Source organism: Gossypium hirsutum, chromosome A12 (genome assembly GCF_007990345.1).
Source record: "Gossypium hirsutum isolate 1008001.06 chromosome A12, Gossypium_hirsutum_v2.1, whole genome shotgun sequence".
NCBI lineage: Eukaryota > Viridiplantae > Streptophyta > Magnoliopsida > Malvales > Malvaceae > Gossypium > Gossypium hirsutum.
Window position 1 is genome coordinate 75,527,492 of NC_053435.1, and position 14,005 is coordinate 75,541,496.

General features: G+C 41.4%; 1 non-coding gene across 1 annotated transcript; it reads right to left on the bottom strand.

Annotated features, from left to right (window-relative positions):
- Positions 1 to 9,712: 9,712 nt before the first annotated feature.
- Positions 9,713 to 9,820, bottom strand: LOC121211504 (small nucleolar RNA R71). The gene has a single exon (XR_005906728.1). It is a non-coding gene; the product is annotated as a small nucleolar RNA R71 (small nucleolar RNA).
- Positions 9,821 to 14,005: the final 4,185 nt, after the last annotated feature.

Consider the following 14,005-nt stretch of genomic DNA (forward strand, 5'->3'; position numbering starts at 1 on the left):
CCGGTCTAGAGGCACTTCGGGCCTTTTTAGACGAGATCGTGATCGACCCCCTGTGGGTACACGAGGCACTTCGGTCGCCAGTGTTGGGAATGAACGTCGAGACAGAACGAAATGTCGATATTGCGGTAAATGGCATTCGGGGAGTTGTAGATTCCCTGACCACTCCTGTTACAAGTGCGGATCAGTTGACCACTTCATTAAAGATTGCCCGAGGTTGTCTGAACAGAATGTAAATCAGAGTGGGAAACCGGGTGCTACCACTGCTCGAGATAGACCATCTGGAAATACGGGCAATGCTAGTGGTGGTCAGAGAGGATCTAGAGATGCTACGACCAGATCCGAGGCTCGTGCGCCTGCTAGAGCTTATGCTATACGTGCCCGCGAGGATGCTTCTTTGCCTGATGTTATTACCGGTACTTTTACTCTCTTTGATACTAATGTAATTGCTTTGATTGACCCCGGTTCTACTCATTCTTACATATGTGAAACCTTAGCATCCAGTAAGACTTTACCTATTGAGTCTACTGAGTTCGTAATTCGGGTGTCAAATCCCTTGGGTCGTTACGTGCTTGTCGACAAAGTGTGTAAGGAATGTCCCCTAGTAATTCGAGGTTCCTGTTTTCTGGCAGACTTGATGCTTTTGCCGTTTAATGAATTTGATGTTATTCTCGGATTGGATTGGTTGACCGTGCATGATGCGGTTGTGAATTACAAAAGCAAGACTATTGAATTGAGGTGCGCAAATAACGAAGTAATCCGAGTTGAGTCTACGGACTTGGATGGGTTGCCAGCTGTAATATCCTCAATGTTGGCCCAGAAATATGTAAGAAAAGGGTGCGAAGCATACCTTGCGTATGTACTTGATGACAAAGAATTAGAAAAGAAACCCGAATCTGTGCCGGTGGTTTGTGAATACCCGGATGTTTTTCCTAAAGGATTACCGGGTTTACCACCTGTTCGGGAGATAGAGTTTGGTATTGAGCTTGTACCTGGGACTACGCCGATTTCTATGGCTCCGTATCGTATGGCACCAACCGAGTTAAAAGAGTTGAAAGCTCAGTTGCAAGAATTGACGGATAGAGGTTTCACTCAACCAAGCTTCTCACCTTGGGGTGCACCAGTATTGTTCGTGAAAAAGAAGGACGGAACCATGAGGTTGTGCATTGACTATCGTCAACTGAATAAAGTGACGATAAAGAACAAATATCCGTTACCGCGTATCGATGATTTGTTTGACCAACTGAAGGGAGCCTCAGTGTTCTCAAAAATAGATTTGAGATCGGGCTATTATCAGCTGCGAATTCGAGATTCGGACATACCCAAAACTGCCTTCAGAACGAGATATGGTCACTACGAATTTTTAGTGATGCCGTTTGGGCTCACTAATGCCCCTGCGGTATTTATGGATTTGATGAATCAGATCTTCAGACCATATTTGGATCGGTTCGTAGTTGTGTTCATTGATGACATCTTGGTCTATTCAAGAGATGAGATCGAACATGCTGAGCACCTGAGACTAGTGTTGCAAATTTTGCGGGATAAGCAGTTATATGCTAGGTTCAGTAAGTGTGAGTTCTGGTTAAGAGAGATTAGCTTCTTGGGTCACGTGGTATCCGCATCGGGTATTCGAGTTGACCCGAACAAAATTTCAGCCATACTTAACTGGAAACCTCCAAGAAATATTACCGAAGTTCGGAGCTTCCTGGGGCTCGCCGGTTATTACCGACGATTTGTAAAAGGTTTCTCGACGATAGCCACACCAATGACGAAGCTACTTCAAAAGGATGTTAAGATCGAATGGACGGAGAAATGTCAGAAAGGTTTCGATAAACTGAAAACTTATTTGACTGAAGCTCCAATTTTAGTGCAACCCGAATCAGGCAAAGAGTTTGTCATTTATAGTGACGCATCCCTACTTGGGTTGGGTTGCTTATTGATGCAAGAAGGTCGAGTGGTGGCCTATGCGTCGAGACAATTAAAGCCACATGAGAAAAATTATCCGACCCATGACCTTGAACTAGCTGCCATCGTATTTGCTTTAAAAATATGGCGACATTACTTATTTGGTGAAAAGTGCCATGTATTTTCGGATCACAAAAGTCTCAAATATTTGATGACTCAAAGAGACTTTAATCTGCGACAAAGACGTTGGCTTGAGTTGTTGAAAGATTACGAGCTTGTCATTGATTACCACCCGGGAAAGGCTAATGTGGTTGCGGACGCCTTAAGCCGGAAATCATTGTTTTCTTTACGAGCGATGAATGTGCACTTGTCTGTTCTACCCGACAATGTGTTAGTAGCTGAATTAAAAGCCAAACCATTATTGATTCATCAAATTCGTGAAGCCCAGAAAGTTGATGATGAATTGGTTGCAAAACGGGCTGAGTGTGTTCCGAACAAGGAATCGGAATTTCAAATTGATGATGATGATTGTTTGAGGTTCAGAAGTCGTTTGTGCATTCCAAGGAATTCGGAACTCATTTCGATGATTCTGAACGAAGCCCATTGTAGCCGAATGTCAATTCACCCGGGGAGTACGAAAATGTACAACGATTTGAAACGTTGGTTTTGGTGGCATGGTATGAAACGAGACATCTCCGACTTTGTTTCGAGATGTTTAATATGTCAACAAGTGAAAGCGGAACATCAAGTGCCTTCAGGATTACTTCAGCCGATCATGATACCCGAGTGGAAATGGGATCGAGTCACAATGGACTTTGTGTCCGGACTGCCATTGTCAGCAAGTAAGAAGGATGCGATTTGGGTTGTTGTTGATAGACTGACTAAGTCGGCTCACTTTATCCCCGTGCGTACGGATTTTTCATTGGATAAACTAGCCGAATTGTATGTTTCTCAGATTGTGAGATTACACGGGGTACCTATTTCTATCGTATCGGATAGAGATCCGAGATTCACCTCGCGATTTTGGAGGAAATTACAAGAAGCTTTGGGTACCAAGCTGCATTTTAGCACTGCTTTTCACCCCCAAACCGATGGTCAATCTGAGCGGATAATTCAGATACTTGAGGATATGTTGAGATGTTGCATCCTCGAGTTCAGTAGTTCATGGGAACGGTATTTACCTTTGATTGAATTCGCTTACAACAATAGTTTTCAATCAAGTATTAAGATGGCACCTTACGAGGCTTTGTACGGACGTAAATGCCGTACACCATTGTTTTGGACCGAGCTCGGTGAAAGTAAAGTTTTCGGAGTTGATTTGATTAAAGATGCCGAACAGAAAGTAAAGGTAATCCGTGAAAGTCTGAAAGCAGCCTCAGATCGTCAAAAATCGTATGCGGATTTGAAACGAAAAGACATTGTATATCAGGTGGGAGATAAAGTGTTTCTTAAAGTTTCACCTTGGAAAAAGGTACTCAGATTTGGCCGTAAGGGCAAGTTGAGCCCGAGATTCATTGGACCGTACGAAATCTTCGAACGAGTTGGTCCGGTTGCGTATAGATTGATTTTGCCCCCTGAACTTGAAAAGATTCACGATGTCTTTCATGTTTCGATGCTTCGACGTTATAGATCCGATCCGTCACATGTGATTAATCCCTCAGAAGTTGAAATTCAATCTGACTTGAGTTATGAAGAAGAACCGATTCGTATCCTAGCTCGTGAAGTAACAGAGTTGCGAAACAAAAGGGTTCCGTTAGTTAAGGTGTTATGGCTCAAACACGGGACCGAGGAAGATACTTGGGAAACCGAGAGCTTGATGAAAGAACGATACCCAAACCTATTTACCGGTAAGATTTTCGGGGACGAAAATTTCTTAAGTGGGGGAGAGTTGTGACAGCCCAAAATTGACCCTAGTCGGGAAGTGGTTTCGGGACCGCTAAACCGAGTCACCGAAATGTTTGAATGTGATATTTATTGTCTAGAATATGTAATTATGAATGTGTGAAAATTTCAAGCTTCGATTTAGTCGATTGCATGTGAATTTAGTCAATAGGACTTATGTGCGACAATTTTGAAATGTGATAGGTCGAAGCATAAGGACCTATGAGTGCATGAAATAAAAAGGGGGGACTTGCATGTCAAATTCCCCCCCTAATTAGTAGTGGCCGGCCATGACAAGCATGGTAGACCAAGTGTGATGGGCAAGACATGTCATAGACATGTTGTGTTGGTGCATCATGGGTGGAAAAAATAAAATAAGGAGCATGGGCATAAAATAATAAAAGGGAATATGATGAAAACAAAAAAAAAGAATGTGTGGTTATTTCCCCCCATTGCCGTGAGTTAATGAAAAGAAAAGAAAAATTTTGTTCATCCTTTTTCATCTTCTTTTGGCCGAAAATTCTAAGGAAGGAGGAAGGAGTTCTTGCTTCATGTTTGGTTTGGAAAAGGATTAGGAGGAGGTTTGGCCATACTTGTATCTAGATCAAGGTATGTTTGAGGTTGTGCCATGAGATTCATGCATGTTTTTTTTTAGTTGCTAGCTTGAGTTCTAATTAGCCCATGGTTCAAATCTTTGCTATGTCATGGGGATGATATTCGGCCTAGGTGGATTTTGTATTAATGCCATTGCATGCTAAATATGATACTTGTTAATGATGCATGTGATGGTGGATTGATGATTCTTGAATCTTCTTTTTAGCATTTTTGAGTGAGCACATATGTGCATTGGTTGCTAGATGGAGAAGAATCGGCTAGCAAGTTGTGTGCTAAGGCCGAAAATAATTTTTGTATATTAATGAGTAATGCATGTGTTAAATTGATGGAAAGGGAGAGGATGCTTTACTAGTGTATATATGTGTGTATTAGCCAAGTTTTGAACTTGAAACAAAAGGGTGTTTAGTCAATACAAGTGACCATACTTGTAGAATGTATTAAGTGTTGAAATCGGCCCCAACATAGACATGCATATTCGGCCATAGGAAGGAGATTGGTGTTGCATGTATTCGGTTAGAGGCAAGCATATTGATGCTTTTGTCTTGGCTTAGAAAATTCGGCCAAGGGGGAAAAATTAGCTAAAATGTTGAGTTTGATTCATGATTCCGTACATATGTGACTTTAATGTCTAATGTATAAATATGGGCTAAGTGCCTTGTGTTCCTCTTTTCGATGCTCAAATGATTAAATCAATTTATTTGTTTAATTAAGCTCAAGAGCAAAGGGGAACTAAATCCGATAAAGGGAAGGAAAAAGTGGTCGAATAGCTATCGGAATCGTTTGACAACACCCGAGGTAAGTTCTTGAGTAAAAGAGCTTAAATTATGATTTGATTAGATCATGTTTTAAGCAAACCAAAATCATGCTCTTTGTGTGTGGCTATTGAGCTGAAATTGCAAGAATGATAAGTGTCTTGTGTTTGAATTTTGTTAACGAAAATGAAATACGAATGTGCCATGATTCACTGTTAAATGTGCATGGTTATTTGAATGATGTCCGGGCTAAGTCTCGAAGGCTTTGTGCTAAGTGACCATATCCGGACTAAGATCCGAAGGCATTTGTGCGAGTTACTAATTCCGGGCTAAGCCCGAAGGCATTTGTGCGAGTTACTAAATCTGGGTTAAGTCCCGAAGGCATTTGTGCGAGTTACTATAACCGGGTTATGTCCCGAAGGCATTTGAACGAGTAGCTATATCCGGTTAAATTCCGAAGGTACGTGATTTGGGAATGAATGATCTTGCTGTAAAAATTTCAGTTAATACGCTTGAAACATCCCAACATTAAGGTATGTTTCGTATGTGCTTTGAATTAGTTGAGCCCTTACAAATAAGTATTCGCTCAGTTGATAAACGAGCTACCGGCCTTTGGCTAAGTTGATCTTTGTGTATGTACATAAGGGTTGGTAATGTGAAGTAAGTATGATATTGAAAAATTGTGCATATGAAATTATCCGTTTAGCTACATGAATGCTATACTTTTGTTGTGCTGGAATCCCTTGCTCAAAACTTACTAAGCATAAATTGCTTACTCCGTCTCCTTGATTCTCTGTTTTATAGATTTTGGTTCTCCAGCTATCGGACTCGGGATTTTGAAGTCGAAGTCGCCCACACTATCAAAGCCCCCCCTTTTGGTACAATTTTGGTTGAACTTCGAAATGGCATGTATAGGACTACCCGTTCGTTATGGGGCATGGACCCTTTGGACTTGTATAATTTTGGATAGCCATGCGAAAATGGCTTATATATGTTTGAGTATAATGTTATAATCATTTGGTATGGATATGGTTATTGAGAGGTGTGGATATGCTTGACAATGATTGGCCATGGGAATGGTTAATCACTATCATAAATTGTGCTATTTATGCAAAAAGGGCTAGTTGAATCATGGAAACTATGAAATAGGTAAAGTCTACCTTAAAGGCAGATGCTGACAGCAGCAGTGATGTAGATTTGGAAAATCACTAAAAATAGTAGGAAGGGAATTAAATAGTTAATAAAGTATGTAAACGAACCTTGATGAATCTATTTCCATAGGAAAGTAACGAAACAACCATACGGACAGTATGTTAAGAGATATTCAGGTTCTCGTGAGACAGGGCCAGAACGGTTTCTGGATTTCCTGTTCCGAATTTGGAAATTCATTATAAATTAACCAGAGACAATTAGGAGTTAATCCATATATGTATAGATTCCTCTCTGAGTCTAGTTTCTATAGAAACAAACGGAATCAGTATTGAAGCCCTGTACAGGGAGATATCCAAGTCGTAATGCGCAAAGGTCAGTGTAGTCGATCCCTGTAACATGGGAGACTTTGACTAATAAAATGTACTAATTGCCCCAACCAAAAATTCTAGAAAAAAATATGTAGATGGGCATATGAGTCTAGTTTCAGGGAAAATTTACGGAACTGGATTCCAACTTTCTGAACTCAAGATATGATTTTTAAAGCGAATAGTACGCAGATTGGCAGTGTCTGGGAAAATTTTTTTATAAGTGGTTTAAAGTCTGTTAACACCTCGTGTTCGACTCCGGTGACGGTCTCGGGTTCGGGGTGTTACAACTAAGGTGTTAAAAGGTGGCGTGTAAGTGGTTGGGGGAAACCAAGGTTCGATCCACTAAGTTGGCAATTGTGTTGTTATTTTTATGTTTTGGGCATGCAGGAGTTGGAAGTCGAATGGAACTCTGTTGGAGAGAGTTTGAATCAGTCAAATGCATGGATTAAGGAGTGATAAGGGGACAGATTTTAGGGATTTGAAGGGAGGCTTAGAGTTAGCCGAATAGTGGGAGTTAGGGAGGAGAAATCGGCTTAGGGGAACTAGGGTGGGTATTTCGGCATTAGGGGCTTAGGTTGTGCCGTTTCCTTTGTTTAAACATCAGAGAGTGATTCTTTTTCTTCCCTTTTTCTACTCTAGCCGAAATTACCACTCTTTCCCTCCATCTTTCTTTATTTTCTTTTCCAAAACCAATCTACTATTCCCTTTTCTTCTCTTCACCCTTGTTGAATAGCCACAAGAGCCGAAACCTGTGAAGATTGATTGTGCCGATTTCTTTTAGACCAACAACCTTCTTTCCTCTTCATTATGGTGACCGATTCCTTCAAACTCTAAAAAGTCCCCGACGGCAACACCAATACAAGCCACCACACCATTTCCTTTCCTTGGTCCTAAAAGCCAAAATACCTTAGTTCTAGGGGCATACTCGAACCCATGGACCTCTAGGATTCGAAGGCTGCTAGGTGGTTGAAGGCTGAGTTTACTTTAGATCTAAGTAGTGTAGAAGGGAAGATAGTGGTAAGTACTCGTTTTCAAATCGATTCAGTGGTATAAATATTGAGAAAAGTTGAAACCAGCTATGGTTTAGGGAGGTTGTTGTTTTGAGGCATAGGCCTTATGGGGCCTTTTCTTTTGACTTGTATGGTTTGTGCAGTGAAATAGATAACTTTGGAGGAGCAGCAAGGCTTGGAGTATCAGTTTTGGATAAGCTTGAATTGAATCGTCGGACCTTGTGAAGGTAAGGGATCTATGGCTATTAGGGGTTCTTTAGCAGAATATGGTAAGGTGGACTTTGGGTTTGATTGCTTGAACTGTAAACTAAGAATGGTGGTGATTACTTGTAGGTTGTCATGGAAGACTTTGTTAGCAAACGTCACGAAACATGTGTGTAACAACCCTCGTAGTAGCTTAGGCTAATATTCGCTAAAAAGCCGAAATGCTAAAATTCTGGCATTTCGGGAACTTGAGATTTTGCATGTGGTTTTAGATGCGATAGATACGATATGGTCGGTGGTTGGATCAATGGAACAGGTAAGAGCGCAATTTTGTGCACGTTGGTAACTTGGGCCTCAGTGGGCTAGAATTGGGGTCAATGGTCTTCGAGCCCATTTGGGTAAAATTAATAGAAAATAGAATTTGGAGAAATTGCAAGTCAACATGGTTAGTACTATTGTAAAATTTGGATCATGTGGGCTTAATGGGTTAAATAGGCATTCGTAGGGCCCATTAGGGGGTTTTGGGCCCAAAAGACCGAATTTCATAAAGTGCGTTAAAATCATTGTTTAAACACCTGGAAATATTGGTAATTGTTAATGAATGTGGAAAACCCATAATATTTGGTAAATTTACAAAAGTACCCTTAAAATATAAGAAATGATTGTTTTGGCTCTATGGAAAAATGACCATTATACCCCTAGGGTTTGATTATGAATATGATGCATGAGATTTTGATATAAATGATATGACATGATATGCACATGATATGTACATGATATGTTATGAGATGCATAAGATATATTCATTATATGCATGGGTTGGGTTTGATATAAATGGAGGAAGTGCAAAAAGGGCTTTGCCCTAGTTTACCGGAAAGGGCTTTGCCCCAGTTATTAAAAGAGGCTAGGCCTCCAGTTATATGATAAAGCAGCTATGCTGCCAGTGGAAAGTTTGGTTGGGTGGGTTGAGTTATTCCCCACATGGAGAGTTTGGTTGGTACGGGTGAAGACTAGCGGATGGTGGGTTGAGTAGTCTCCCCAAATGGGCTTGTATACACTCATTAATATTACATGTGATATTGAAATGGGCCTATAGGCCATACCACTTACAGTAAAGGCTTCGGCCTAGTGATATGATTTATGATAAGGCTTCAGCCCAATATGCTGATATTGGATGGGCTCCGAAAGGGGCTTGTTGCACATTGAGTTCCCAAACTCACCCCCTTTTCCTTAACCTTACAGGTGAGCCTTGGTGTGGAGACTTTGAGCCGGAGGGGATTCAGAGTGGCCATGGTGATCGCTTTTGAACTTTGCAAATCAGTAACCAGTTATTTTTATTTTAGTTTATCTTAACTGCTAATATTATTTGTTTTTGGGTTGTAATAAGACCATTTTAACTATTTTCTGCAATTATTTTATTCTTCTTAATAACTCTAAATTTTTTTGATAATCATTCAAAATGGGCTAGACTTAGGGCGTGTTTTCAAAATGATACTCATTTTCAAAATAACACAGTGATACAATCAATCGGTTTATCAAAAATATCTACTTAAATGAAATTTCAACTCGTTTATCAAAGTGTGGCAATGGTTGTGGGCATGTCTAAGATTGGATCCATTCAAGAGCTTGGTACTTAAGCAACCTTCATGGCTCACCTCTTCTGTATCGGATACCTACCTGGTGCACAGCTTCCATTCACTTTGATCATATAGCAAAGACTATCTTTTAAAACACTAGGAAGGACATTAAAAGAGGCTTGGGTTTTTCTTAAAAACTTCAATGTGACATGTTGGATTTGGCCATAACGTCTGGACTAGTTTGGGGTGTTACAATTACGTAATTATATCTCTTCTTTTACGCAAATGGATTTAGAAACACTCTACGATGCATAGGAGAGATACAAGAACCTCTTGAGAAGATGCCCACACCATGGGTTACCACTCTGGCTACAGGTTCAAACGTTTCGTAATGGTCTGGATCCTTCGACTCGACAGATGATCGACGCAGCCACTGGCAGAACTATCAATAATAAGACACCTGAAGATGCTTATAAATTTATAGAAGAGATGCCACTGAATAATTATTAGTGGCAAGTCGTGAGGACAAAGCCAACAAAAGCAGTCGGCGTTTATAACGTCGATTCGGTCACCATGCTCTCTAATCAGGTAAAACTCTTGAATAAGAAAATTGACGGTTTTCTTAGTTCTTCACAAGTTCACCCAGTAATGCAGTGCAAAGCAAATGGAGGTGGATCAAGCAATCCAGATTACCCACCCTATGGCCGCAACATGGAGATTGAGCAGTTAAATTACATGGGTAATAATCCTCGATCTCAAAATAATCCTTATAGTAATACTTACAATACAGGTTGGAGGAACCACCCAAATTTCTCATGGGGAGGCCAAGGAATTTAGCGACCACCACCACCTCCAGGCTTTCAACAACCACCCTACCAACAAAAGAAAAAACTGAACCTTGAGAAATGCTAACAAAATTCATCTCGGTGTCAGAAACTCGTTTTCAAAATACCGAGATAGCACTTAAAAATCAATAAACGTCGATCCAAGGGCTCGAAACTCAAATAGGTCAGTTCGCTAAATTGATATCTAAATGACCACAAGGTAGCCTACCGAATAACACTGAATCTAACCCAAAGGAGTAAATCAATGCAATTACCATTCAAGATGAAGAAGGGTTAGTTGCACCTGAACCAGAACAGAGGTAAGAAACTGTAGTAAGTAAAGGTAAGGGTGAGGTGGACCACAATGACTAGAAACCTGTAAGTAAAGAGTACAAACCTCATATGCCATACCTAAACGCGACAAGGAAAGACCGCACCGAAGAATAATTCTATAAATTCCTTAAATTATCAAAGAAGTTACATATTAACTTACCGTTTATTAAAGCTCTTTCGTAGACGCCAAACGCAATCAAATTCTTAAAGGAGCTTTTAACAAATAAGTGGAGGTTGGATGAGGCATCGCATGTGGAACTAAATGCGGTTTGCTTAGCCATACTACAGAATAAGCTAGCCAACAAATTAATAGATCCAGGGAGTTTTACGATTCCCTGTTTAATTGGTAGCCTAGATGTAAATAATGCTTTGGCTGATTTAGGGGCTAGTATCAATGTCACGCCTTACAAAATGTTTAAATAACTAGGTCTTGGGAAACCCAAACAAACTAGGATGAGTATTCAATTAGCCGATAAAACAATCAGATTTCCTAGGGGAATTATTAAAGATATACTCATTAAAATTGACAAATTTATATTTCTAGTTGATTTTGTTGTTCTAGACATAGAAGAGGATAGTAATATTCCTTTAATTTTAGGGAGGCCCTTTTTAGCGACCACTAGAACAATAATTTACGTTGGCACAGGTGAACTTACACTTCATGTGGGAGACGAAACAATCACCCTTCAAGCTCGTAATTCGAGTAACACATTGAAAATTAAAGGTGGTTGTATAAATCATTCTACTAAAACTAACCATGTGGTGCAACCTACTTTGCAGGAAATAAGTTCGAAGAACCTACACGAGCCATGTTCAAGCAACAACAAAGGACCTATCTATGAAGAACGAAGGCTACAAATTGAAGAACTAGATGAATGGTGGACACAGAAACTGAGAACACCCGATAAATCAAAACCAAGCCAGGACGAGCTCAATACATCACCAAATCAACTTAAGGTTAGAGACAAAGTGCTACTAGATGCAGCATATCCTCGCATTACCACTTCTGAACCTAATGAAGAAATTCCTCTCACGATACTCATTATTTTCCCATATGGTACAGTGAAGGTAATTCACCCCAAATTCGAAACTTTTAAGGCAAAAAATTACTTGTCTTAAACCTTATATTGATAAAGTTGATAATAGGGATGAGGAGTGTAAACTCCTCGAGCCACCATGATCACACACTAGAGAGGTAAGTCAAGCTTAGACTATAAATAAGCACTTCTCGAGAGGCAACCGAGCACTAATAGTCATGATTTATTTAAATTCTATTTTTTCACATTTAACCTACTAACTGAGTCTTGAAACATAGGGTGTTCCCATCCACACAGCCAGGCACACGGGCGTGCCTTAGGCTGTGCACACACCACAAGAGGAGACACAGTCGTGCGATACGACCGTGAGAAAACAGGGTAAAAAATTTTCCCAACACGGAATGCGATAAGTCGCCACGGCCATGTGATAAGGCTGTGGGCGAAACTGCCAAACCAACACGAGCATGCGACACACCCGTGTTTTAAAACCATGGGTGGATCTGTCAAATTAGCATAGGCTTGCGACACGCCCGTGCGCAGCCCCCGTGGTCGACACTGTCAAACTAACACAGGCGTGGGCTACCATACACAGGCGTGAGAGAAGCGAAAGAAGCAAGACACGGCCATGCGACATGACCGTGTGCACCCACACGCCCAAGGAACACGGGCGTGGGGCGAATGTCAGACGTGCCTAAATTTAAAAATTGAGAAAACACGAGCAAAAATTAGGGCACACGGGCGTGCCCCACGGCCATGTGCCCCAAAATCTATATAAACCCCTCACTATTCATCATCTCCCTCCCCAAAAATCCCTAACCCTAGCCGCTGCAACTCCACACGGCCTACCTGCCACGCCCGTACGCCACTTACAACACTGTTCTGACGACCCAAGCTTCTCCCTTTTGTGTTTATTTACTCTTTTCTCTCTATTTTCTTTAAATATTTTTCCTATTTCATGTTTTCTCTAATCCATTTAACTATTTTAAGTGAACATTCATAGTCGAATAATAGAAATACTCATGCTTATTATTAAAGAATTTTGCCATTTTTCATATTACATTCATCTATCTTTCTTGTTTCCATGGGTTTTATGCTTACCCACATGCATTCATACATTAGATATGCCCGTCTTATTATTCTCATAGTCCCATTTTAATAACTTGTTATATTTGCTTTAGTTGTTTTAGATTTGTTCTCTTCATCTAATATGCAAGTCTCATGAAATATTCCTATTTAGTTTTGTTTTTCCATGCTATTCTTGGGACATATTGGTTGAACTTCGACTTTTCAATGCAGATATACAATGTCATCCTTACGTGGTAAGAAGACCACTATCCCCACCTCGAAGAAGAGGAAAGGAACAGCGTCATCCTCGGGTCCTATCGCTGAGATTCGTCACCCTTTCCTCGAGTTCCACTTGGGACCCTAAGAGGAGCTATTTCAGACATTACTGGCCCGACCCCTAGGTGTGGGCCACTGCATTAACTGGGCCGCACTTGAACAGATTCAGTTGGCTGATGCGGTCCGAGCTCTCCTAACGACTAACCCGTGGGGGCTCTTCTTTGAGATCGTCAAGCCAACGTATCTCAAGTTCACATTGGAACTCTGCTCGACGTTCCATCTTCAGACCGTTATGACCAACTTTGACAATCTTGGAACGGTCCAGTTCTGCCTTGGTGGTCTAGTGCGCCAGTTGAGCGTACCGAGTTCAGAATTGCACTAGGGCTGTACACGGAGGAGTTTATCGACGACAATAAAATCGACACCCTCCACCGCCACATCCACTACTCTCCTTCAAAGTGCTGGAGGGACCTAGTCCCTGCCTCGGCCACCTACAATCCTAGCACTCCAAGGCATCGGCTCTCCCTCCATCCTTGAGGTACCTACACGCCCTCTTGGCTCACACTCTGACGAGAAGACGGAAGAGCATCGGCGTCGTCATCACCCACGACACCTACTTTTTGTGGAGCATGGTGAACGGGCGCATCCTCGACCTCGCCTATTTCATCGCCCTCACCATTTGCCATCAGACGGAGCAAAAAAGGAAGGGAGTCATCTCTATCGGGCCCTATGTGACTCGATTGGCACGACACTTCGGGCTCCTCAACACAGCGGCACAATCATCCTCCCTCGTTCTCATCGGCCAGATGTCCCCACAGGGCATCTCAAGCATGCTAAACATGAGGATGATCAAGAAACGACGTGGCACCTACCCTCCTCAGTATCGCCTCATCTAGTCCACCGAAGTGGAGGACCCAGAGGATATTACTGCTGATGTCCCTCCACGTCATGAGGACCCGCTGTCTCAACCACCACCCATCCATTGTCCAGTTCATGCGGCGACTTCATA